The sequence below is a fragment of the Babylonia areolata genome, chromosome 18 (genome assembly GCF_041734735.1).
Source record: "Babylonia areolata isolate BAREFJ2019XMU chromosome 18, ASM4173473v1, whole genome shotgun sequence".
Classification (NCBI taxonomy): Eukaryota; Metazoa; Mollusca; class Gastropoda; order Neogastropoda; family Buccinidae; genus Babylonia; species Babylonia areolata.
Window position 1 is genome coordinate 13,977,039 of NC_134893.1, and position 27,500 is coordinate 14,004,538.

Sequence of the window (27,500 nt, forward strand, 5' to 3'; positions counted from 1 at the left end):
CTGCATACGTCAAAACCGGTTCAACCTGTGTGTCAAACAATTTCCAGAAAAGGCTCACATCAATGGAATGTAGCTTCCGAAAAGATTTAATAATTTCTATTACCCCTTTTTTCCCTTTTTTGCTTGTTTCAGCCCAAGCAGACGACAGACTCAATTTCGTGGTAAATAACATCCCCAGATACTTATAGGAATTCGTCACTATTAACTCTTTATCACCATAAAACCATTTTTCATGTGCTGAAAGGTGGCCCCCATTTCGAAAAACTATAACATTAGTTTTTTCAAGATTTACAGTTAGCCGCAATCTGTCTGCCTCTTGCTTTAAAACAGTTAGTTGATTCTGCAATCCAATGGCCGTATCAGACAAAAGCACAATATCATCTGCAAATAACATCAAAAACAATTCTACTGCTCCTGGAATCATCTGAATTCCATGTCTACCCTTTTTTGATATTTCAACAGCAAGTTCATTAATGAAAAACGAAAACAACAAGGGACTTAGCAGACAACCCTGTTTAACACCATATGGACATTCGAAAAAATCAGAATAATTACATTTATCACGTACACACACAAGGACAGAATCATATATACTCTTAACGGCCGTATAAAGCTTGCCATGTACACCAGTTTTTCTCAAAATATCCCACAAAATATTACGATTTACAGAGTCGAACGCTTTTCTGAAATCCACAAATGCTACATATAATTTAGAATTTCGTAAGAGATAATTTTGTACCAAAGAATACAGTGTGAATATGTGATCTATCGTGCTATAACCAGCTCTAAAACCCGCCTGCTGCTCAATGTTTTTCTCTTCTGTTTCTGCCCACTTCGTAAGTCTTTTATTCAAAATATGAGTATAAACTTTGCTGATTACACTTGTCAATGCTACTCCCCTGTAGTTATCCGGATCATTCGTGTTGCCTTTTTTATGTATGGGGATAATAATGGATTTCGACCAATCATAAGGAAATGTCCCATCTTCAAACAATTTATTGAATAAAGAAACTAAGAATTCTATGACAGAGTTATTTGCATTTTTTAACATTTCACTTACAATGAAATCTGGACCAGAACTTTTACCAGCTTTTAAATTCTTTATACTATTAATAACTTCCTGCTTAGTTATTGGGTCATCGAATAAAGGTTGCTCTCCCCTGTTCTCTTCGTCTTCAAACAAAATTTCTTCTTGTTCAAAACTATCCCCAGCTGCGTTAAAAACATTAAAAAAGTGATTATACCACTGCTGAGTGCTGATATCATTATAGATCACTGCTTTCTTATTAACCGATCTTATAATTGACCAAAACATCTTTGGGTCATGAACATTATTTTTTAGTCTTTTTAATCTTTCTTGTTCAAACGCTCGTTTTTTGTCTCTCTTTAGATCAACATACACTTTTCTTTCTTTCGTATAGTCTTCTTTCTTCTGCTTCCTATCACTTTCCGTCTTACATCTTTGAAATCTCTTAAGTAATCTCTTAACCTGTTTTTTCTTCTGTTTACATTCTATATCAAACCAATCATTAAACTCTTTCTTTCCTTTTCCACACACTCTCACCATGCACGCAGCAGCTCCGCACAAAGCATTAGTAAACAAATTAACTCCCCTGTCCACATTCAAACATAACATGCGGTGAGCTTCACATATACTTTCTCTAAATTCATTACTGTCCAGCTCATCTTTAAACAGCTGAACCTTTTCTTCATTCCACACAATTTTGTTTTCACCAGCACATTCTGTCTTTGGTTCCTGGTCTTCTACAACACACTGATCATTCTCATATTTCAGTACAACAGGCAAGTGCCAGGAAAACAAACAATCATCAATCTGCAAATCACAACGCTTACATAAATTTTCTGAAACAAGAAAGTAGTCGATGACACTATTTCCATGTGGTGACACAAAAGTAAAATCCCCACTGGTGTCATTATTACAAGATCCATTTATAATCAACAAATCAAACATCAAAGCAAGATCCAACAAAGATTTCCCAAACTTATTAATGACAGAGTCCTTTGAGATCCGTTCAGTTCTCTCTTCACCAGACACATCAGAATCACAACTTGGCACATAGTTCATCATGCTCTCCACTCTTGCCTGTTCACACCCTGTTCTGGAATTCAAATCACCACACAACATTATATACTTATCATCTTTATGTATACACTGTATCATATTTTCTTCTAATATAAGAATGCCATTTTTTAACTCAGTATGATTATAGAATGGTGATCCCTCAGGGGCAACATAACATGCAATTAATATCACATTTTTGTCCACACCAAACACACTTTTATCAATCTCAATTGCTATTGTATTATTGCAGTCCATTTTTATCTCTTTTACATGTTGTTCAATCCTTTTGTTAACCATCAGTACAACCCCCCCAGAGTTTCTTCCATGATGAGACAATTTAATAGCAGGAGCATCAAATTTTAAATGATCTGTGAAAATGCCACTATAATCGAATGTTGAATCAACAAAAGTTTCAGTAAGACAAATGAAATCAAAGGAACTGATGTAGTTAACAAACGGTATATTATTCAGTTTGCCATACAAATTTACAACATTATAATTTAGAAAAGTCCATTCCTTTGGATGGCCAAGCCTGTCCTATTTCTTTCTGTCACGCAGTGTCCTGCCACTGTCACTGACACCAGCTGGGGACTTGCTGGGCTGGTTCTTAAAATAACCGTGTAGCCCGCCTTGTCTGCTTGCCGCAGGGCCAGTGGTCGCTGCACGTGCGCTGCCGCTGTGTTGTGTGACGTCACGGGGTGTCCTTTTTGTGCCTCTCTGCTGTTGACCTTGACCTTGACGCTGGGGGACACCACCGTCATCACGCCGGGGGGTCGTCCTGTCAGCCAATCCGTGTCGATACCGGTCACCCGCTGTCACATCTGTGACGTCACCAGGAAGGGAGCCTTCGCTGTGATTGGTCGAGTCCCGTCGTCCTTGACTTTCCGAGTTCGTGCACCCCCGTGTACCCGCTGCCGTACTGTGTGCAACAGGACTGCAGTCTGCTACGCCCACTGATGCTGCTTCTGCATACGTTCTGGGATCAGGAGGCAACGGAGCGATCACCAACTTTCCTTTCCTGAAGTATGCCTTCTTGCCTTCTCGTCTGGCCTGAGCAACAACGCTGGATTGTGCTCGCGTCAAATCGTTGGCGACTTTTACACCTTTCTCAGTCAGTTTGTTTCTTAAGTCTCTATCTGTGATAATTGTCATTTTGTCTCTCCATCTGGCAAATCTTACTATCATCGGTCGAGGATTTCCTTCCCTGGTCTGTCCAATACGGTGAGCACGCACAACGTCATCAGGTGTCCACTTTTTCACCCCTCTCTCAACACTGTTCAATGTATCCACCACAGCACTGACACACGTGTCATTGTTCTCATTCTGTCCAAGTGGGGGAATCCCAAAGAAGCGCAGGTTTTCCCTCCTCGAGTATTCTTCAAGTTTGTCGATTTCTGATTCTATCTTGCTGATTTTCTGCTCCATGGTGTCCACAGTGGTGGTCAGTCTGGTTGTTACCTCCCGCCCCTCTGCTACCTCACTGTGTAAATACTGTATGTCCGATGCCACATCACTCACAGCTGCTGCCAGGTGGTGATATTCCTGTTCTATCTTATCACAGCGCGTGTTTATGTTTACACATTGTTGCTTCACCTTGTCCAGTTCAGATTTGATGTCTCCCAGGTCCCCTCTGATTAGAGCCGTTTGTGAGAGAGAGAGAGAGAGAAAGAGAGAGAGAGAGAGAGAGAAAACAAGAACAAGAACAAGAACAAGAACAAAACTTTAATCTCCAGGCCTCCGGCCCCTAGAAAGAAGTCAAAAGTACACAATAATTATGGTGATCACTCAACCACAACAAAATGTAAAATACGTACTAACTTAATCTGTAGAGAGAGAGAGAGAGAGAGAGAGAGAGAGAGAGAGAGAAAGAGAGAGAGAGAGAGAGAAAAAACAAGAACAAGAACAAGAACAAAACTTTAATCTCCAGGCCTCCGGCCCCTAGAAAGAGGTCAAAAGTACACAATAATTATGGTGATCACTCAACCACAACAAAATGTAAAATACGTACTAACTTAATCTGTAGAGAGAGAGAGAGAGAGAGAGAGAGAGAGAGAGAGGAGAGAGAGAGATAGAGCTGGCTGTACCCCCGTACTGGCACTAATGCATAATTCCCGAGGGATTAATTCTATGGGCATTCACGTCCCTTACGCCAGAGAAAATGTCACAGATATATTCTGGCCTGAGTGATTTCAGTGCACTCGTGGAAATTCCTGGTCATTGCATATACGTGCCCGAGCTCGCGCGTGCGCGCGCGCACACACACGCAACGCACACACGTAGGTACACGCACGCAATTACATGCGCGCATACACACACACGAGTGCACACATACATGCACATTTACACACATTCACGCACACAGCGCGCACACACACACACGATCATTTCTGATCCATAGCTTATCCGATTCAATCTCTTTCTATGAGAGAACTAGAGTGAGAAAGTCTACAAAATACATTTCGTTAGAATTAAACGAGGTAGAAATATCATACTCCCATCATAACAGTTTATCGAAAGGAAAGCCTTTCTCTCTATGCAAAGACCAGATCAGAATGACATACTTCATCGAAAGTATTTCCTGTAATACAAAGATTAGTTCAGACTATGCCATACTTCACTGAAAGCCTTTCCCTTTATGCAAAGACCAGATTAGAATGTCATACTTCATCGAAAGTCTTTCCTGTAATACAAAGATAAGATCAGACTATACCTCACTGAAAGCCCTTCCCTTCATGCAAAGACCAGATTAGAATGGCATACTTCATCGAAAGTCTTTCCTGTAATACAAAGATAAGATCAGACTATGCCATACTCTCTCCGCCTCTCTTTCTCTCTCCCACTACCTCTATAACTCTCTCTATATCTCTGTGGATTAATTATGATGAAACGTTTATGTGAAAACTGAATTTGTGTCAGAACCCAGGTCCAGATATTCTTGTTGGTAATAACCCAATAATAAAAAGAAAGAAAAAAAGAGAGAGAGAGAGAAAAAAAGAAAGAAAAAGAAAAAAGGAAAAAAAAAGAAATAAAAAAGGATATGACAATCTGTAAACAAATGATTCAGTGTTAAATCCTCCAGCGCAGATGCCATTAAAGCCATTACCTCCACATCGGAATCAGATCAGAAGAAAAATAAACATGAACAGGAATGAATAACATTCGCATTGTTTCTATTGTAAATCACGAATCGAAACAACATCGTCTGTCACTGTCCCCCACGTAAGTATCAGACAGCATTCCCTCTATCTCCCGATCCGCACGCCTTCATAGCCTCCTCGCCCCCTCCCCTGCAAAAGCTTACGACAATGAAATTAACACGTCAACAACTCATAACCTACTGATAACCACTCTGCAGAAGTAGAAATACAACAACAACAAATCAATTGATTAATCAATCAAAATTGATTCTGGTTCTGAAAATTAATTAATCAAAATTGATTCTCTCTCTCTCTCTCTCTCTCTCACACACACACACACACACACAAAATACACACACAAACAACAACAATGAAAACAAAAATCAACAAGAATAAACGGTACAACTCGTCAGCGACTATTTTTAACGGAAAGTCACCGGTAAAAGTCTTAACTGTTCACTTGAGATCAGAATCAAACCAGAAAAATAACAACAAATCACAAATCACACCAACAACCCCCAGCCTCCCGCAAACCCCAGGGAAGATGATGGCATTACAGCAGCTGTCGACCATGTCGTGTCTTCTGACTATTCCTGTGTGGTGTGCAGTCTGGATCTCTCCAGGCCTCCCAACCCTTGAAGCTACGGAGAAGTGCGCAAGCTGGCTTCATTGAATATCCGGGCTTTCAAAGCTGACCTCCAGACCACCAAGGCCATCAGCAGAGGACTTCTCTCAGTGCCTGCGTGCTGGACAAGCACACTCTGCCAACCCGTCGTCTTGTCTCTCACCGGCCCCCTTCTTCATGGTACAAGGCTGTGGGACCCGAGCATCATGAGGCCAAGCAGGAAAGAAGGCGTGCTGAGAGGGCGTGGCGTGCCTCTGGCCTTACAGTCCACTGGCAGATTTTTCAGGCGGCCAGAAACCGTGGCTACTGACATCGATGATCGTGCCAAGAGTACTTTTTACAGTTATTCAACATCAAAAACACTCTTCTTGCCAAAGCAAGAACAACACGCCTTCCAACAATCTTTTCCAGCCAAGAATTCTCACAGAAATTTGCAGACATTTTAACAAATAAGATAACGATGATACGCCATAATCTTGACTCTGTTGTTCCCCTGGTTTCACCTGCAGCTGATCGTCTCCTCCGGTTTGATCCTGTTGTTGAACAAACTGTAAAGAAAATCTGCTTAAATGCAGCGCAAAAGTCCTGTGAAGTAGACCCAGTCCCCTCAGCTGTTTTTCTTGATTGTCTTGATGTCCTACTTCCGTACGTCACTCATGTTGGTAATAATTCATTTCTGTCTGGTTGCTTTCCGTCTGTTTGTTAACACGCTGTTGTGCGTCCGCTCATAAAGAAGCTTTCCTTAGATCAACACGATCTGAAAAAATTACAGACCTGTCTCAAATGCGTCATTCTTTTCCAAATTTTTTAGAAAAAGTCATCGTCTCCCAGCTTCTTAAACACCTAGAGCAGAATGATCTTTTCAGCCACCATCAGTCTGCGTACCGACAAGGCCATAGTACCGAAACAGCACTGCTGAAGACTGTAAACGACATTCTCTGTGGTTTCGACAATGACAAAGTTTCAGTTCTTGCTCTTTCAGATCTTACTGCTGCATTTGATACATTTGATCATACACTTCTCATTGAAAGTCTCAAACATTCTTTTGGCATTCACGATCTTGCACTTTCCTGGTTTCAGTTCTATTTAACGAATTGAACCCAGACTGTCTGTGTAAATGGCAAATATTCTAACGAAACTCCGTTATCATATAATGTCCCACAGGGATCAGACCTTGGCCCTATTCTGTTTGTTCTGTATGCTACCCCACTGTCTGATGTTATAAACAGTCACTGTCTCCCGCACAAGAGCTTCACAGACGACACTCAACTCAATCAGTCGGCTTCTACTGCTGAAACTGATAAACTGATAACACACATGCAAAAGTGTATAACAGACTTGAAATCTTGGATGAACTTAAAAAAATTTACAGCTATATGATGAAAAGACTGAACTGTTGCTTGCTTGTCATAAGAAATTTATGAACCAGCCGTCTCTCCCTCATTCTCTTCAGGTAAAAAGATAAGATAAGATAAGATAAGATAAGAATAACTTTATTATCTCCAACTGGAGAAATTTGGTCAGGTGAATTATCACAACACAGACAAGTAAACAACATGGGGACCATAACTGTAAAAGCCCCAACAAATATTACGAAGATACAAATGTAAAAAATATCACATACATCGTTTCATACATACATCCACTCACTGCAGGTAATAACTAGTATTCTTAATGTAAAAACAGAAAGAATTAAGAAACATTATTTGAATATAATTAAACATTGCCATTCCTGTCTCCAAATCAGTGCGGAATCTCGGTGTCGGTCTTGACCAGTCTGTTATTTCAGCAACGCATTTCAAACACTTGCAAATCAGCTTATCTTGAGTTGCGAAGAATTAGTTCTATTCACCATTACCTGTCTATGGAAGCAACCAAAACATTAGTCTGGGCATATGTTTTGTCTAGGATTGATTACTGCAACTCTGTCCTTGTCGGCATTCCAAAAACTTCACTGGATTAACTTCAAAGAGTTCAGAACAATGCTGCTCGATTTATTTCCAGATCCTCCAAATATGAACATGTTACTCCTCTCTTCCACTCTCTTCACTGGCTACCAGTTTCATAAAGAATTGAATACAAGCTTTCTGCTCTGACATTTTCTGCCCTCTCAAGCTGTAGTCCTCGCAACCTCTCTGACCTTGAAATGTACATTCCAACTCGTCACCTTCGTTCTGCTTCTGATACCAGGCTTTTAAAACTCCCAATTGTAAAAAAAGAATCAACAGGATCAAAGATCTTTTTCTTTCATTTTTTCGCCATTCTGTCTCTCTGAAATCTTTTAAGCCTGCTATGAAACACATCTTTTCCAACAGCAGTAAACTGCGCGCGCGCGCGTGTGTGTGTGATCTGGTTATGGGTGCATGTTTTGCTGTGGGGAGGCTGTTTGCCGTGTGTGTGTGATCTGGTTATGGGTGCATGTTTTGCTGTGGGGAGGCTGTTTGCCGTGTGTGTGTGATCTGGTTATGGGTGCATGTTTTGCTGTGGGGAGGCTGTTTGCCGTGTGTGTGTGATCTGGTTATGGGTGCATGTTTTGCTGTGGGGAGGCTGTTTGCCGTGTGTGTGTGGCGGGGTGCTGGCGAGTGTCCGTGCGTTCGTGTGTGTGTGCGTGCCTGAGTGCGCGTCGCAGGGATACGTTTTCTGGAGGGTGTCATGGGTGGTTTCCAGTGTTCAATTGCGTGTGTGTTTTCTGGCACGTGCTTCCGTGTATGGTGGGGTGGGTGGGGGTGGGGGAGTATTGATGGGGAAGGCGGGGAGTGGTGAACGAAATGTAAAGCGCTTTCAGCAGTATCTGTGGAGAAACGCGCAATATAAACGTCCATTGTCTGATTTGCCTGCTTCGTCCATTCAGTCTCTTCAGCGCATATAAAACTCTGCTCCCCGACTCGTCCTCAAAAAGAAAAAAAAATCTGAGCACATCACTCCTCTTTTGCAACATCTCCACTGGCTCCCTATTTCACACAGAATAAAGTACAAGATCAGCACTCTGTTATAAATGTATTCACAAATCTGCCCCTTCCTATCTCTGCGGCTGCCTTCACGGCTACACTCCATCTCGCTCACTACGACTGGCGTCGGATCCACTCTGTTTACGCATACCCAGATTCAAACACTCGACTGTTGGCCGCCGTTCTTTCTCTGTCTCTGGACCTTGCAATTGGAATGAACTTCCTCTTTCGCTTTGTCAAGTCTTCACACTCAGCTCTTTCAAGCCTGGCCTTAAAACCCACCTCTTCCCAAAATAGCCTCCCTTCCCTGCCTCTTCCTTGTCTTCAGTTTCTCCAGTTTTAGAGTTATGCGTGTGAATGACTGGTGCGAAAGCGCTTTGATGTGTCTCTGCACAAGATTCAGCGCTACATAAATACCATTATTATTATTATTATCAATTATTATCATTAACCCCCCCCCAGCCCCCTCAACAAAACACACCAAGCAAACAAACCTGAAAGAAAATAGATGAATAGAAAACCAAAGAAACGAAAACCACAGAAAATCAGCATTAACAAGTAAGTTCCCCTAAAATCACCCCCTTTCCCCCTCCCCCTCCCCCCTAAAAAAACAAAGCAGCTCTTGGGACACAGGGAAACGGAACAACAAGGACACAGCAGGGACTGTGAACCAGTCACGACATTCACGAGCTGGGCTTCCCGGATTCATGAATAATTCCAGCATCACTGAATAATTCCAGCATCACTGAATACTTCCAACATCATTGAATACTTCCACCCCCGAAAACGGAGTATGACTGCCTACATGGCGGGTTACAAACAGTCATAGACGTAATCGCCCACTCGTGTACATGTATATGAGTGAACGCAGGAGTTGCAGCCCACGAACGAAGAAGAAGAAGGAGAAAGAGAAAGAGAAGAAGAAAAATACTTCCAACATGACTGAAGAATCCATCATGACCACCACCAACACAGGCTGAATACATTTTTTTTTAAATGCAATATGATTGAATATTTACAACATGATTAAATAATTCCAACATGACTGACCAATTCCCACACTGAATGGTTCCAACATTATTGACACAGCCTACATGAAATATTGAACATAAAAGAAAAATTGAATCGATCGTTTCTTTCTGCCCGTTGTAGACTGGTTCGTGCAGATCTAGAGATCTACCATGTGTTGTGATGTGCTTGAAGCACTGAGCTGAATGGTACAATTGTGATCGATGGCTTGAAGCGATGGCAACGTCTCCTTCAGCGCCGAAACACAAGAATAATCGAGATATAATAAAACACACAAAAACATGATTTAAACGGCGTTATTACGTCCAGTTCAATCTATTTACCGCCGCAGCAGTGGGGATTAGTCTGCTTGCTTCGGAACTGAACATGCGAGGTTCGATCCCGCTCGCATGCCTTTTTTCTTTCTATTTTTCTCCCAAGCTTATCACACACACACACACACACACACACACACACACACACACAAACACACACATATATAGGTATATATATATCTATCTATATATATATACACACACATATATATATGTATATATATCATATTTAATACAGAACACTTCTGACGATTTTTTAATCTCTTTTTCTTTTCTCCTCGTGATTCCTTTACTGGATAAAGCGTGAAGTACAAGCGAGTCTTGAAGGCTTTGCCTCTAATCTTTAGCGATATAACTGAATAATCGCTGCGTGGTTGAATAATTCGAAACTGACAGGATAATTCAAACATGACTAAGTATTACCAACATGATCAACACTACCTTCAAACATCACAACAACAACAACAACAACAACAAAACAACAACACTGGGGCAAAAAATACCCACGTCTTTCAGCCTTTGATTCCCCAAACCGTGACAGTGAAGGCTACACAGCAAGCAGCTGGCTGCTATCAGCGTTGATGAAATATTGCCAGCTGCCATTCTGGGTTTCGTGAGAAAAAACAAGGATGTGGAGTGTGCGCATACGTGTGTGCGTGCGTGTATGAATAGGTTTGTACCACATACTTCATGTCACTGTGTATGAACGTGTGTGTGAATAGTTTTGCACGACACATACACACGATGATCCATGGATCCACTGTCTGTTTTGTGGCATCCTTGCTAATGTCCATAATAGGAGAAAAATACATAAAGCCTTCCAGTAAAAACCAAACCACAAGAAGGATTTCAGGCAGCTATTCTAGGTGTCTGCAAAGATCGAGATGACAACAGGGTAAAGACAGTATTTGACAGAATTTGGTCAGCAAGTAGGTAGGACCTTTTTGCATGGGATGCTGTGTACCATGATGCATGCAGTGCCAGCATCAGAACACATGAATATTTCTGCTTGATTTACTGACGCAAAAAACCCAAACCGTCCCCCTCCTTTGGGGATCCTTAACAGGCCAGGTTGGACACTTTCCTCAAGATATGTCAATATCTAGAGGTAAATAATGATGAACAAGCCACGTTGTCTGATCTTGTATCCAAAACGCAGGAGTTTTGCACGGATAGAGTTGATGCATACACTACAAAGCACGTATAAAAGAACAAACTTCCTGAACACACTGAGGCAGATATTTTGATATTAAAATGAGACAAAAATACTAACAGCTTCTTGGAAGATCCTCAACCTGTAGTTTGACACCCCGCAGACAGAAGATTCAGAGGCAAACATTTTCGGAATCGAAACAGCAGCAAAACTTCACAAAAGTGATATAAAATACAGGTTTTGCCATCAATGAAGTGTATCCAGGGTCGCAAAACACGAAGTCTTTTCCAGGGAACTTGAATTTAACCCTCCGTCATGGTTTCTGGTGGCTATGGAAATGATCCGTCCACAAAAGACATGTCCAATCTTTGTCGGTCAGGGGGCGTGTTGTTTGAACCACAGTCAACTTCAATACCAACATCGTTTTAGCATCAAAAAATGGAGAATTTCTGGCAAACTTTGTGAACAAACTGAGGCTTATAAATGTGCTTTGTGATATGTTTGTAGCAAATGAACATTTGTAAAGCAAGAATTTGTGGCAAGAATTTGTAAAGCAGGTGTACAAGGTATTGCATAATGTGACCTAATTTTCAGCTACTAGGACAGAGACCTGTGCGTCCAAGGGTTGATTTTCACAATCTACAAACCATGTAGAGTAATATTCAGAATAAAAAAAATACATTGCAGCAATTTCCACTTAGACATATTTTTCATTAATTTAGGTACCGTAAAAAGCATGGGGGGGGGGGGGGGGGGGGGGTAATTTTGACCCAGAACGTACGCCACGCATAAATTTGATATTTTTACTTGATTAAATCTTCTCTGACTTTACGGAAGTGCACTATTTTTCAAAAGTGTATGAAAAAAAAAAAAAAAAAAAATCTGGCGAAGTCATGAAATTTTGCAACTCAAATAATTTTTGAGTAACAAATTTTTTGATGAATATCTGTGTACATTTTTACCCAGTCTGTACGGCGAAATTTATGGGTAGGCTATATAAAATTTTGTTTTTACAAACTATTATGACAGAAGTTTTCTAAACAACTGAAATTATAAGTTTTGTCGTCTTTTGCGATTAGTTCCTTTCCAATATCAGCAAAATGATTGTTACATGGACGTATAATCAGGAATGAGATAATCCATATTTGATGAGTTTGGCATATCGAGTTGGTGCACAACCTTTCAGATGGATGCTGCTCTATTTTCATCTTCGGTTTTCGAAAGAAAATACGTTTAGACTTTCTGTTCATGTATCTAACAACATTAGGTTCATTCTCATTTTTTTTCTCAAACGGACCGTTTACTGTTAGATGATCTCTGTCATCTGGCATTGCTTGAAAAGTATCTTGTGTAAGCCAACCAGAAAGGATTTCCGACTTGACTCCTCTCAGAATTAATGTGATATGTTAATAAACAACAATAATGTTGCAATCCAAAGGGACATGACTTCGTCTAAATAAGTAAGCTATAAGTGTTAGTGAGAGACACAGAAAAGAGGTGTAGTTGAAAGGCGTACAAATTAATAACTGAGCGAAATGTGACAACACAAAGACCTTTTTGTTTTCCTTTCTTTTCTTTTTTTTTTTTTTTTTTTAGGGTGTTTTGAAACCCCTTTTGTCCCATGTAATGCATACTGTGTTGTGATCACTTCTATCATTAGGCGGCACACAAATTTCTCAAACTGATGTCAGACTGGACATATAAATATGATTTCAAAGCGTTCTAGTTTTTTATGATCTAAAAGCGTTCTAGTTAAAAAAAATATATATAAAACTTTGGTGGTGTAAAATAATACATTGTTGGGGACTATAAGACGTTAATATGTTGTTCCATCGGCTAACAGTCTGAAAGAGATCGAAATTCAAATTACCCAATAATAAATAAATCATTCTATCAAAGCCAACCATTATTTCACAAAAATCATGCCACTTGCAGCAACTCTTTGTATGTCTGTACGAAAATGCGATAGGGAGTGAATCTGTTGACTGATCATGCCACTTAACTTCAACACACATGACAACATCCGGATGAGTTAGGGCGTGACAGATTCAGAACGATACATTGTTTTGAATGCAAGTGACAATACTAGTTTCTTGAGATCTTTAAACAATAGTGTTTAAGTAAAATGGCAAAAGTCTCGAGGATAATATATAACAATAAGAACATGAACAAGACGATAAAACAAAAAAGAAACAGAAGCAGAAGCAGAAGTAGTAGAAGTAGTAATAGTAGCAGCAGTAGAAGCAGTAGTAGTAGTCGTCTTACAACTAGTAGCTGCCCCAAACTATACTTATGTCCATTCAGTAAAACACGCGGGATTGTTAAGCACTAATTAGACCGTCTGTCTGCTTGCCAACAGCAAGCAGAACCACCACCACCACCACCACCACTGATCAATTATGAGTGTCTGAAGATATAACGAAAAACGAGCGATTTGACAATAACTGATCATTCTTTGGTTGGTCTTCGCTTAGCAGTGTTCGTTCTTTTTTAAAGTTGAAAAATTGTATTATTATTATTATTATTATTATTATCATTATTCATTCATTTATTAATTTTAACATCACATCTCTCCACTATCATTGTGATCTTTGACGAAAAGCCACGTTCTCTGTCTGTCTCTCACAACGTGTGTGTGTGTGTGTGTGTGTGTGTGTGTGTGTGTGTGTGTGTGTGTGTGTGTGTGTGTGTGTGTGTGTGTAAGTGTGTGTTTGCGTGTGTGTGTGTGTGTGTGTGTGTGTGTGTGTGTGTGTGTGTGTGTGTGTGTGTGTGTGCGTGCCGCAGACTCTCCACTTCTAGGTCAAGGGTTTGTGAGACAAACCGTGGACTGTGATTCCCACAAAATGAGGTTAGGTCCTCGGCCCAGAGGAGTGCCTCTTCCTATCACTTAGCCCAACAGACTACAAATACGTAGTATGGGAAAAGGGAGCGACTGCTAGAAGAACACACTGTATACAAATCATATAAGTTACAGTAAGATTGTGAAAACAGCAATTTCATGAAATCACCTAAATTCTGGGTATATCTCTTGAAATCTCTGAATGCAGCATATATGACAGTTATTTAACAAAATTACTGAACACCACAAGCACAGGCAAACTTCGTATCTATATGAATGATTTAAAAAATAATATATCAGTGACTTATCAAATGCCATTTGATATGCTAAGCAAACATCAAGGAAAAGTCATGATTTTCAAACAGCATAGATTCGACTTTCACGTAAAACGACACCACATTAAAACCTCAAGATATGAGTCATTTCTTGGAGCAGATCAGGTTTCCGTGGCAACGAGAATCACATAGCAACTCTGCCTGAAAGCACCTGCACCTGCTTGTTCGGCTCTTGGTGCTTCCGTTGCAATCGCATCTATACAATAAAAAAACAAAGGACGTTGTGCCCCAATATCCGAATGAACAGTGACTGCCAATCGAAGACGGACACGCTGCTCTTACTGGAAGACTTCAGCTCAGCAGTCTCCGTGGAAAGATGTCAAACTGATTATTGAATAAAATCCATTAAAAATCCCTGCTATAATTATAGAATGAAGTCCATTAAAAAAAAAAAAATCCCTGCTGTAACAATATTTTGTGTCTTGGTCATCGTCCAACATCTAAAATATTCAGGGGATCACCTGTGTCACGATCGAGTGAAGGAATCGGAACAGCAACATTGTCCCAGGCACGGACAGCTTATAAGTCGACCCTGCTTCTTTTCCGCATGGGATACTTGTCCGATCGAAGTAGGCGTCCGCGCCACTGTGATTTCAACTGTGAGGTCTGCCATTTTCCTGGTCAGATCGCGGGGCTTGTAACAGCTGGCAAAACTTCACTGGGATTAAGGGGGATGAAATTATTATTATTGTTTAAAATTATCTATTTTTTAATTTTATTTATTTATTTTTTCTCAAGGGGGATGAGGTCATATTCGGCCTCTTGGAGCTGAAGATGGAAGACCAAAACGAGCCTCACACGACTGCAGTGAAAGGAGAAAACTTGATACCCGGTGTAACAGGCCAGATCTTACCCTGGCGAGATCTTACCCCCGTAAGAACTGGCCTAGGCCAGAGTTTACCCCCGTAAGAACTGGCCTAGGCCAGAGTTTATCCCCGTAAGAACTGGCCTGGGCAACATCTTACCCGGGGTAATGTTTGGCCTAGGCCAGTTTATATCCCCTGGGCCATTTCTTACCCCCCTCTCTTTTTCTCTGAAATACATTGATATTTGAAGAGTGCCAAGATTAACAACATTAGAATGAAGGGTATGTGAACTGCGAGAAATTTATTTCACACAATAGTTATTACCAATGGGCTTTTATTCAAAACTGGAAAGTTATCAATGAACTTGTTGCTTGGATAAAACTATTGTCTTATTTGCAATTAAAATTTTCGATATGGAACACCTGTTTTAATTGATATTATCTTTGAACATGAAGTTCGTTCCTAGAGACGTTCAGTCGTTCTGATGTACAGTGACTGCTTTTGATGAATTATGCTTAGTAATCTTGAGTTGCTACGGAAGCGTGCTGTGCGCAAGGCCCGAGCAGCATCCACTGCCACAACAGCACCCACTCACTTGTGTCCCACATGTGGGCGAGACTTCAGGGCCCAGATTGGCCTCACCAGTCACCTCTGCACCCACAGCTACACACACACACACACACACACACACACACACACACACACCTTCCATCTGACTCTTGAAGCCATGGTCATCTTCGAATCCGAAGGACGAACATCACATCACGTTTTTGATTAACATCATCACATCACTTTTTTGCATTAACTGCAAAGTGGCTTGAGCGTTGGAAGGAGTTATATACATTCCCTTTATCATTATTATTATTGTTGTTGTTGCTGTTGTTAGTATTGTTATTATAATCATCATCATCACCATTATCATTATCATCATGTGTTTTATGTGTAAATGTAATACAGACTGGTTGGGTGAGCGAAGTATACACAGGGGGTATATTCCAGCCAGGGGGGATAAGAAATGGCCTAGGCTGGTTCTTACCCGGGGTAAGAACCAGCCAGGGATAAGATCTGGCCTGTTACACCGGGTGGTGCGCCAAGTTGGTTTTTTTTTCTTTTTTCTTCTCTCCCCCCCCCCCCCCCCCCCACACACACACACACTCCTTCCCAGTTTTGGAACTGTGCAAATTTGATGCCTGTTGCGCAGTCTTGCATTTGTCTACCAACTATGCCGCTCACTTGTTTCTCGAGTCTCTTGTATTTTGTATATATATATATATATATATATATATATATATATATATATATATATATATATATATATATATATATAAAAATCAATTTCACTTATTACTTTTCGTCATGCTCTGTGTGAAATTTAGACGATGACACATAACAATGCCACCTATATTCTTAATATATGGTTTGTTTGTTTTCTGTCTGCAAGTGTGTTTGTTTTGTGATGAGAGTGGATTTTTTTACCTAACAGACTTTTGCCCTTTTGTTGCCGTGTGTTCTTTTACGTGTGCTGAAAGCATGCTGCATACGGGACTCGGTTTGTTGTCTGTATCTGAATGATTAGCACCCACACAACAACACAAGGTCAAGTGGAGGGGACGGGGGGGCTGGAATGGGGGGAGGGGGGTTAAGGTGGATTGGGAGGGGTGGGGGGGTTGGAGTGAAAATCCCGGTCCGTACATGAACCCCCTGCACATTGGCTCCCTTGTCGGGAGCGTTACCACACGGCCACGGCTTCACTGAACCCATTGGCTTTGTGAACCACGTGTCTCTTCGTGGACACAAATGAAATGAACAAGCGTTTCTCATTTACCTCTGTTACCATGGAAATTCTGATCCTTTACTCAGCGACACATGTGCTCCCATCCGCCTTATGGCATTAGCATTCATTTTGACCTTGATTTACCAGCCTTGTAATTATCTTGGTAATAAAATGTCTTATTTCAGCTGCATCCCCTCCCCCCCCCGACCCCCCCCACCTACACTGACAAACACACGCGCGCACGCACGCGCGCATACATACACACACACGCACGCGCACGCACTTACGCACGCACGCAGAGGTAATTCAAGAGCTATACACATCCACTGCAGCCAGCTCGTGAGCTAGTGTATAATGAGTGACACGATTTCAGAGATGTCATGAAATCACTGAGAATACATGTTAGTTCATGAAATCTCTGACAGCCACGGTGGTTTGCACGACTTGAAGTAACCAAAACTTTCACGGATCTCATACAATTACTGATTTCACATTCTTAGTGTAGTGAATATACCGTTTATGTGCAACCGGCGATCCTTCTTTCAGAATTGGTCACCGTTTGCTGGGTGGTGAGTCGAAAGATTTCCTTTGTTAGCTGTTCGGGAGGTTTTGTGAGACACTGCAACAGTTACTGCTCTCTCTCCCTCTCTCTCTCTCTCTGTTAGTGCGTGCGTGCGTGCGTGCGTGTGTGTGTGTGTGTGTGTGTGTGTGTGTGTGTGTGTGTGTTACAGAGAGGCAGACAGACAGACAGAAGCATGTACGCGCACTTGCACGCACACACACACACACACGCACACGCACACATACCGGATAGAATTGTAAACTCTCACTCCATGCACACTCTCAAGGCCTGACTAAGCGCGTTGGGTTACGCTGCTGGTCAGGCATCTGTTTGGCAGATGTGGTGTAGCGTATATGGTTTGTCCGAACGCAGTGACGCCTCCTTGAGCTACTGAAACTCTGAAACTCCATGCACACAGACAGAAAGACGTACTACACAGACAGACAGACAGATGAATGAATTTCCCAGTATGGCCGTGCTATTTCCATGAAAACACGGATACAGCGGTCCTGTTTACAGCTGCGAGTTCAGGTTATCAAGCTGGTCGATGTTTGCTTCTCTGATGGTGTTACATGGGTTGGAGAGAGAGAGAGCTACGTATACGGACACGGATGTTTTATTTAATATAGGCCATGGCCCCTCATGAAGGGGTGGTGTAAACAAACATTACAGATGTAATATATTCAGATATGTAACATAACACACTTGTAACCTGAAAATTAGAAAAACAATCATTATCTGCATTTAGTCTTATTCACACTCCATGGTTTTAAAGAAGAAACTTGCATGACGAACACACTGCGGAAATTTTGACCCAGTCTGGTGAAAGCTGATGCGCGGCTAGGACTGTTGTCCAAACTGACTGATGCTGCTGCTGCTGATGGTGATGATAACTACAACAATAATAGCAATAATGATAATAATAACAACAACAACAACACTGATTCTAATAATAATAATGGCAAAGTCTCAGCTATCATCAACATCATCATCGTCTTTCAGTTTGGATCATCCTAGTTGCTAAACAAGGAGTGGCGATTGTTTTTCTCTGTTATCCATTCACTGGATATTTCACTTATCGTTATCTGCATCATATCGTCGTCATCGTTGTCACCATCGAAATACAGTGTTCATGAAGTTTGAAGGTGTTTTCTTCTTCTTCACGGTAGAGGTTTTCAAAACGTCTGATACAAACATTATCAATAAGACTAATAGGCCTATACGTGGCTCTTTTCCGTAGTTTTGATGGGGCGGGGATGGGGTTGGGGGGGAGGGGAGGCAGGGGGAGGGAGGTGGCGAGCCTGCATTCAGAAGGTTGCCAGTTTGAACCCCGTGGGATACCCCAAATATAAGCCGTCATTCTACCCAGCAGATGTGGTGTAGCGTATATGGATTTGTCCGAACGCAGTGACACCTCCTTGAGAGATTGAAACTGAAACTGTTGGCACCGAATCACACACTGGAGTAACCACACACACACACACACACACACACACACACACAGAGATTATATACAAGTCTGTTATACAGATGATGGTGGCGATTATAATAATGATCATTTGGCGAAATGAAGAGAAACATGCATAGATCCTTGTGAGACAACACGTGGTGACAATTACTAAACAGAAAAAGATAATGACGGAGAAAAAAGCATATATGTAATTTTCCAAATAATGGTCTGTGATGATAATAATAGCAATTAACGTCAGAAGCGTTTGCAAAACCCACCTCCACAAACAGTAAGCAGTAGGTCAACCCGCTGTGAACCTGTTATCGTCATGAATATTTATGAGCTAGTCTTCATCAGGATGGAGGTAACTTGAGTGACAGGAGTCACAGACACACACACACACACACACACACACACACACACACACACACAGAATAAACCCCACCTTTTTCAGCGCATACACAGCACTAGCAGCTTAGTGGTAACGATGTACGTCATGAGGCCTACTGTTTCAATCACTGAGCTAATGGACCTCGGGGCTGATTGTGATCATTACCTGACGGAGCATCAAACTGTAAAATGGATGGCTGTCACAGACTGCTGTTAACAGAACCCAGACACACGACAGAGGCTGCTGCTGTTGCTACTGTGATTTTTAAATGACGATTGAACTTAAAAATGATAACGAGATCACTGTGAAATGGGTGGCTAAAAATAATAATGAAGACGACATTAGTAGAACTCACAAGCGCCAACGCTAGCCCAGAGTGCCGTGCGTACAGATATTGAGAGAGAGGGAAAAGAAGAGAGAGAGAGAGAGAGAGAGAGAGAGGGAGATTCAGATTCAGATGGGTTAATGTGTTTCGGCCACAGGCACACATACGCATCGGGGAAGGAGGCGAGGGATGGGAGAAGAGGGATCGGGAACAGGGAGTGGGTAATCGAACAGTATGCAGTAACTTCCTTTTTAACACAGTATGTAGGTAATCGAACAGTATGCAGTAACTTCCTTTTTAACACAGTATGTAGGTAATCGAACAGTATGCAGTAACTTCCTTTTAAACACAGTATGTAGGTAATCGAACAGTATGCAGTAACTTCCTTTTAAACACAGTATGTAGGTAATCGAACAGTATGCAGTAACTTCCTTTTAAACACAGTATGTAGGTAATCGAACAGTATGCAGTAGCTTCCTTTTCAACACAGTATGTAGGTAATCGAACAGTATGCAGTAGCTTCCTTTTAAACACAGTATGTAGGTAATCGAACAGTATGCAGTAACTTCCTTTTTAACACAGTATGTAGGTAATCGAACAGTATGCAGTAACTTCCTTTTAAACACAGTATGTAGGTAATCGAACAGTATGCAGTAGCTTCCTTTTAAACACAGTATGTAGGTAATCGAACAGTATGCAGTAGCTTCCTTTTAAACACAGTATGTAGGTAATCGAACAGTATGCAGTAACTTCCTTTTTAACACAGTATGTAGGTAATCGAACAGTATGCAGTAACTTCCTTTTAAACACAGTATGTAGGTAATCGAACAGTATGCAGTAACTTCCTTTTAAACACAGTATGTAGGTAATCGAACAGTATGCAGTAACTTCCTTTTAAACACAGTATGTAGGTAATCGAACAGTATGCAGTAACTTCCTTTTAAACACAGTATGTAGGTAATCGAACAGTATGCAGTAACTTCCTTTTAAACACAGTATGTAGGTAATCGAACAGTATGCAGTAACTTCCTTTTTAACACAGTATGTAGGTAATCGAACAGTATGCAGTAACTTCCTTTTTAACACAGTATGTAGGTAATCGAACAGTATGCAGTAACTTCCTTTTAAACACAGTATGTACGAACTAAAATTCTTTTCGTAATTTTTCTTATTAAGTAAGTATGAGGTCATTTTCCAGATTGAGTATAATGCTAATTCACTGCATATCATACATTCTAAACTACCAGTAACACTGGAATTCAAGGTTCAATGAAAATACGATATACACATTTCTCGGGGTGGTATTGACAAAATCAGTTAACATGTATTCATTTGTTGTCTCCTTCTTACAGCATGGAAAATGAATTTGCCAACTGGGCGACTTAAGTTATCGTTTTTCCCGTCCAACAGTATGCTTATGGGTACATTTTGGAAATCTTTTAGGAACTTCTGCCTCAAGTCATTAAATAATGGGCAAATATAAATAAAGTGCTGTTCATTTTCGATTCTGTGTCCACAATTTGGACACCATTTACTTTCAGGATTTTCATTATATCTGTTTACGTTGCTATTAACAGGCAATACGCCAAGTCTGATGTGGGAAAGGGCTATCCTGAAGCGCACCACATCAACACTCAATAAATATATTTCTTTTCCAAAATCATCCTTAAACGTTCTATAAAATTCATACCTGTCCTTTTCTCGTATTGCAGATGAACATTCCTGTATGAACATGTCTATCAATCGTTGCTTAAAAGCATTAAGAAAGCTTTGTTTGTCCCCAGCACCTTCGTTTATCCATACACACTGAAAGCCAGTAATACATAATATATCTTTGATATCCATTGCCTAATATTTTTTTTTTACCTCTTTCTACCAAGGATAATAACATATCATAGCATTGTTTGGGTAATCTGTTTTCGTCCATCTCAGTGAGACGAAGCCAGTACTTAACTGATCACACTGTACTGTTCACAAAAATGGGATATCTACCAAGCTCACCATATACTAATTTGTTTGGAGTTTTCAATGGAACGCACTTTTTCAATATTGTCAAGTCTATGCAACCCCCAAATTTCAGATGAATACAACAATATTGCCTGTACTTTTCTATAAAAAATCTGAAAGAATGTTTTTTGTGTCACTTCTTTGCATATCAGATATGCTTTACTTAAGAGATGTAGGTCTTTCTTTCCTTTTGTTACAAGAGCAGTAGTTCGTAGCTTACAGCTTAATTTGTTGTAAACGTAAACCTAAGTAAGTATACATTTATTTACGATTTCAACAGGCTCGCCATCATTAAAAAAAGTTTTCCTTTTTTGCAAGATACCCTCCCTTACTGAAGACCATAACTTTAGTTTTTCCTTAGTTGACTATCATTTTCAATTTGTTGCAACATACTTTCAGACCATTCATTTGGGCCTGCAAACCTCTTGGAGTGATTGACAATAGTGCCACGTCATCACCAAATAAAAGAATAAATAATTCTATCATAGATGGAAGAAGACTAACACCATGAATAGCAGTTTCGTCAACATAGTTAGCTAGTTGGTTTATGAACAAAGAAAACAATGTTGGACTGAGAACACAACCTTGCCGGACGCGGACTCCTGTAGGGTAAGTTAAAAAAAAAAAAAAATCAGTGTATTCGTTATTTGATCTTATACAAGAAAAAAAAAAGTGAATCGTACATTGACTTCAAAGTACAGAAAACTTTCCCTTAACACCGGCATTTCTGACAGCTTCTAGCAGTTTGTCATGGTGTACTGAATCAAAAGCTTTCTTGAAATCCACAAAAGCTACATACAACTTACGACCTAGAGAGAGAGAGAGAGAGAGAGAGAGAGAGAGAAGAGGGAAAATACGTGTGGGAAACCAGGGTGTGCAGTCTCTCACTTGAGAAAACAATGATCTAAGAAAGATGCATGGAAGTAATCGGATGGGGTGGTCAGTAGGGGAGGGGGGAGGGGCCTGGGGTGGGAGTGGGGGGGGGGGGTGGGGGGGATCATAACTGTCTCTTCCTCGCCAATCCCTTTTACCACTTTTATCTCTTCCTCCGTCTCTTCTCATTGTATGTATGTATGTATATATGTATACAAGTATGTATGTATGTGTGTGTGGGCTGGGGTGGAGGGGTCTGTGTGTGTGTGTGTGTGTGTGTGGGGGGGGGGGGGTGTCTGTGTGTGTGGGTGTTTGTGTCTGTATTTGTGTATGGTGTGTGCGTGTCTTCTGAACCCTCTTTTTTGTCTCCTCTGTCTCTCTGCGTTTCATGTCATTATCGTTTCAAAAAGAAGAAAAAAAAAGAGAAAAAAAAGGATGATACCCAGAAGAAATGATAATTCATAAGCCGTAAACGACGAGTTGTGTTCTTTAAATAAACAGGACGATGGGAGAGAACTATGTGTTGCACGCACTAGATTGCTGGCTACATTATAAACACACCGAGATAATGCACGTCAGTTGCTGGTTGCACGTGCTGGCCGCGGACACAGCCGGGTGTGTCTTATCTGAGACACAGACGATTACACGGAACTGTTATCAAAACACTGCTTCCATAAACCCGTACACGCGCACCAGGCAAGCACACCCACGTGTGTTCTATCAATGCTTGGCGACACGAGGGAGCATACACGCCCAAACACACACACACACACACATACACTCACTCACCCACACACACATATATATATATACACAAACACACAAACATGCGTACACAAACACACACTCAAACACACATACATACACAAACACACACACATACATACACATGTGAGCATGGAAATCATCTGTCATATCAAATAGTAAAGAGTGGCAACTCTCTCCATTCACATCGTACACAACTTCAAGTCAGTACTGCTTACGCTACCGATTCAGCTAGCACACAGCTAAATAAAAGGTACGTTGGAACAAACCCAGTCATCTCTACCAGTCCGGGTTTGTTCCAGTGTACCTTTTATTTACCTGTGTGCTAGCTGAATCGGTAGCGTAAGCAGCACTGACTTGATGTTGTGTACGATGTGAATGGAGAGAGTTACCACTCTTTACTATTTGTTAATCATTTCATCTCCTGGCCTCATCATCATTGTTATCTTATTATTTATTTATTATTGTTATTTATTATTATTATTATTATTTATTATTATATATTACTACCACTACCTTTTTATATATTTTTTAAATAATTATTATTTATTCATTTATTTGTGTAAGCTTATCTATTATTCATTCACCCCCCCCCTTTTTTTTACATTACAATTATTATTTATTTATTTATTTGTGTAAGCTTATCTATTATTTATTCACCTTTTTTTTTCTTTTTTTTACCCCCAAGGCCTGACTAAGCGCGTTGGGTTACGCTGCTGGTCAGGCATCTGCTTGGCAGATGTGGTGTAGCGTATAAGCTTATGGATTTGTCCGAACGCAATGACGCCTCCTTGAGTTACTGAAACTGAAACCTGGCCTCACTGTTTGTTCATTTCCGTCTGTCATTTCATTTCAGTTTGGATACATATAATAGTCACATGAGAATTCGTATATAAAACATTTTCATAATAATATGATTGTAAAACAAAACTCTGAGGATAACAAGCGGCTTCATTTTATCAAATTTATTCTGACCTCACCTGGCTTTGATCACAGATGGCTGAACCAGGGTACACTTAATGTCAACAGATTGAAGTTTGCACTCTTAAAGAAACTTGAGTGTCGGTATATAAATTTCTGGAGAAAGCAGAAAAACGAAAATGAATCTTAGTTAATATTCTACAAAAATGTTTCTAAAGAATACAGACTAGAACCATATTTGATCTATTCAAGAAAAACTGAGTATGGAACCGTCATGTGCAGACTTCGCATACGCGCACATGATCTCCAAGTAGAAAGAGGCATATTCATAGAAAAACATGCAAGAAAATGCAAAACATGTGGTGTATTGGAAGATGAATATACTTTTCTAGACAAATGCATTAGATATGAATACTTACGAAAAGTTTTCTTAACAGATATAAAGTCTGAATTCACAGAATTTGATGATACTGATACAGTGATTCAATGGTGTAATTACGACCCCGTACAACCCCGACTTGCGATGAATGTTTCAAAGGTCACGTCATGTTTTAATTAGAACACCTTGCATTTAGTTAAGTTGTGGGTTTTTTTTGTGTTTTTTTTTCTTTTTGGTTTGTGTGTGTGTATAAACCATTCACGGTTTTCATGACAAATATGATTCTGATGATGATTCTGATTATTCACAAACACACCCACAGTTCCGCCCCCCCCCACCTCCATCCCCCCTCCCCCTCCCCCGAAAAACACACACACGTAATTTGAATAATTATGCAACTCACGCGAAGAAGCAGAAGAGTCCACCACATTAATCTTTCTCAGCACAGCTTCAGAACCCAGTCTGCCTGCTCCTCCGCCGCACACACAGAAGGGGGAAAAAACAGACCAGAGGAGACAACTCTGCAAGCTCCGTCCGTCGCTGTGTGACCCGGAACTTACCGGTAACCTACTACTAATATCAGAGTATCAGTGTGCGTCATTGCTTCCACGCATACAAACACATGCGGGTCTGTTGCAGTGCAGTTCTCTCCCTCCGCCACTCTCCACCACCACCACCAGCACGGCCACCACCACACCAGTCTATGCTTGCTTGCCGCATCCGTGTTGGCGTCTCACCAAACCGTTAGCCATCGCTGGGGAACATCATAAACCAAACTGGTTCACTTCACCACCACAACCACCCTTACATCACCTCCAGTCCGCGCAGCGAACACACACACACACACACACACACACACACACACAATTCCAGATTACACCCCCACACCCACCCACACGTTCGACCCCTACACAGATGCTGAGTGTGCCGGGATGGAGACGAAGCAAGGCAAGACTATCAGTAGTATGTACAGCGCTTTTGCTCTGGCACCGCTCAACAGAAAACCTGGCCCCTGAGCCTGTTCCCCCGCGCTCCGCTGATGCTGTTTGGATCTCAGAACTTGTGGCGGCAGCAATAAACGGAATGAAATCCCTGGGCTTCGATCACATCACTTCTCACTCTTCGTCTGTGACTTTGGCTGCTTGTGGTGGTTGGAAGTAGAGAGAAAGAAAGAGTGCGAGTGGGGTTTGGCTTTGTGAGTCAGTGAGTGTCCACTAACGACAACGCGCCCGCCTTGCCTTGCTGCTCGCTAAACTGTGGGCCCCAGACAGCGGTCTCCTTTCCACGCGCAGGAAGCCCGTTTCCATTCCACGCTGGTGCCTACAGTGGGAGCATGTGGCTGTGGTGGGCAGAAAGATATCCTTCGGTTCCAGGGGAAGAAAGAAAGAAAGAAAAAAAAAAGAAAGAAAAAAAAAAGAAAGAAAAAAAAAGGTGGCGCTGCACTGTGGCGGCGCGCTCTCCATGGGGAAAGCAGCCTGAATTTCAGAGGAATATGCTGTGGAAAACAGTAATACGATACAATACAATACAATACAATACAACGGCAACACACTGCAATAACATGCAATACAACACAGTGCACCGCATTTCAGCACTAAACAACCCAATACAACGCAATGCACCGCATTTCAGCACTAGACAACCCAATACAACACAATGCACTACATTTCAGCACTAAACAACCCAATACAACACAATGCACTACATTTCAGCACTAAAAAACCCAATACAACACAATGCACCGCATTTCAGCACTAAACAACCCAATACAACACAGTGCACCGCATTTCAGCACTAAACAACCCAGTCAGTACAACACAGTGCACCGCATTTCAGCACTAAACAACCCAATACAACACAATGCACCGCATTTCAGCACTAAACAACCCAATACAACACAGTGCACCGCATTTCAGCACTAAACAACCCAATACAACACAATGCACCGCATTTCAGCACTAAACAACCCAATACAACACAGTGCACCGCATTTCAGCACTAGACAACCCAATACAACACAATGCACCGCATTTCAGCACTAAACAACCCAGTCAGTACAACACAGTGCACCGCATTTCAGCACTAAACAACCCAATACAACACAATGCACCGCATTTCAGCACTAAACAACCCAATACAACACAGTGCTCCGCATTTCAGCACTAAACAACCCAATCAGTACAACACAATGCACCGCATTTCAGCACTAAACAACACAATGCACCGCATTTCAGCACTAAACAACCCAGTCAGTACAACACAGTGCACCGCATTTCAGCACTAAACAACCCAATACAACACAGTGCTCCGCATTTCAGCACTAAACAACCCAATCAGTACAACACAATGCACCGCATTTCAGCACTAAACAACCCAATACAACACAATGCACCGCATTTCAGCACTAAACAACCCAATACAACACAATGCACCGCATTTCAGCACTAAACAACCCAATACAACACAGTCCTGTCCAGTCACTGTGTGGGGCGTGCTCACTGTCATGTAGCAAGCGTCTTTTCTTTCTTTCTTTCTTCAGTGCAATGTTTTCTTTACGCAAGTTGGTGACATGAGACACAAAAAGACTGTGTGTATGTGAGTGCGTGTGCACGAGAGGAGGAGATGATAGGACGACTGAGACGTACAGGAAAGGTGACAGAAAAAGTGTCAGAGAGATGAAAAAAGGAAGAGCAATAACATTTTAGGACAGACGGAGAACCACAACGGTATAAAGTATGCTGATTACAGCAAGAATAAGATGAATCAAAATGTAGATACCAACAG

General features: G+C 41.2%; 1 protein-coding gene across 2 annotated transcripts in view; it reads right to left on the reverse strand.

Annotated features, from left to right (window-relative positions):
• The window catches only part of LOC143292492 (carbohydrate sulfotransferase 11-like), a 40,916-nt gene extending 14,940 nt beyond the window's left edge, over positions 1-25,976 (reverse strand). The window contains exons 1-2 of one of the 2 annotated variants that reach the window (XM_076602828.1): positions 25,628-25,976; positions 25,120-25,470 (exon numbers count right to left, since the gene is read on the reverse strand). The gene's annotated coding sequence lies outside the window, so the exon portion shown is untranslated. Of the gene's footprint in view, positions 1-25,119; positions 25,471-25,608 lie in introns of both variants that reach the window. The other variant, XM_076602827.1, reaches the window with a different exon arrangement.
• Positions 25,977-27,500: the final 1,524 nt, after the last annotated feature.